A 1335-nucleotide genomic window follows, 5' to 3' on the forward strand; every position below is an offset into this window, starting at 1 on the left:
AAACAAGTAAACACAAGAAAAACAGGCAAACCGTAGACTATGAGAAGAAGGTAGACTGGAGTAAAGAGCCATTGTGACATTCTGGGAAAAAGACGCTTATTGGCTTTTCCTACTGTGAGGAACTGGTCCTTGCACACTGAGTCCAACATTTTCACTGCTAAAAACAAATTCAGAACAACAAGAGAGTCCGTTTAGTTTCTCTGACGTCACATTGGGTCAATCATGCTGCCTCCAAAACGTCTGTAGGTCATATTTACATAATTAAATCTGATTGCATCCGCAGTAGGGCTGAATGATATGAGGAAAATATCTCATTGCGATTATTCTTGACTGATATTGCGATATGATTCACGATATTGGAGGGAATGATCGCTTTTGTGTCATTATTCTCATTTTTTCGTTGAAAATCACTGACATTGAAAGAAATTAAAATGATTGTAGTGTGATTTTTGGGAGGATCTGTACCAGACAAAGATGTTTTCTCAAGTCTGTAGGTTAGGATTTGCGGGCCGGGACGTCTCTGCCACGATACTTCATTCAGAACCGTGCCAATAACAAATACTGCGACTCCTCCCTGCGATTTGGACATTGCACGAGTCCATTTTGCGATTTTGATAAAGTTGCGATTCATTGTGCAGCCCTAATCCGTAGGAGGCTTTTTAAAGGTGTTTTTTAGAGATCCTTCAGACACCCCTTCACCACCCCCAAATCCTTGCCAGTTATTGGCTGGAACGCTGTTTATTTGTTTGGTGGTGTAGCTTGTTTTTCTTGCAGTTATTGGATCCTGGGCTGTCTACAGAGACCGCATATCTTTACATTGTGTTCTGGGGACAAGCACATCGCGGCTAGTGGAGAGATGTTTACTAAATGTGACAAAAAATAGGTCGTAGCCTTAAAAAAAAAAAAAACGTGATGTCTCTTAGAGTAGTTTTAGTCGACACGCATCGGACTCCGTGTGCAAGGTTTCTGTTCCCAGTGAAAACTGTGCAAACAGAAAAATGTAAGGACCTTTTTTTTTTTAGAGATGTTGGAGCTGAATATGAAAAGTCCAGCCAGCAATTGGTTAGCTGTAGCTTAGCTGTAGCTTAGCATAACAGCTAGCCCGGCTCTGTGCTACAGTAACAAAACATGTCTACCATCATCTCTGAAGCTCACTGATAAACATGTGATATCTTCAATTTGTAACAAACACCGTGGTGTACTCTGGTTATTCCCCGGACTATTTCTTAGTCTGTAAAGAAGGAATAATCCTCTTTTAGTAGTATGAATAGTTGTACTTTTACACGCCTTCGTACAGACCCTCCACCAGGAAGCAAATAAGCGTCAACCTTTCCC

This window comes from Etheostoma spectabile, unplaced genomic scaffold (assembly GCF_008692095.1).
Source record: "Etheostoma spectabile isolate EspeVRDwgs_2016 unplaced genomic scaffold, UIUC_Espe_1.0 scaffold325, whole genome shotgun sequence".
NCBI lineage: Eukaryota > Metazoa > Chordata > Actinopteri > Perciformes > Percidae > Etheostoma > Etheostoma spectabile.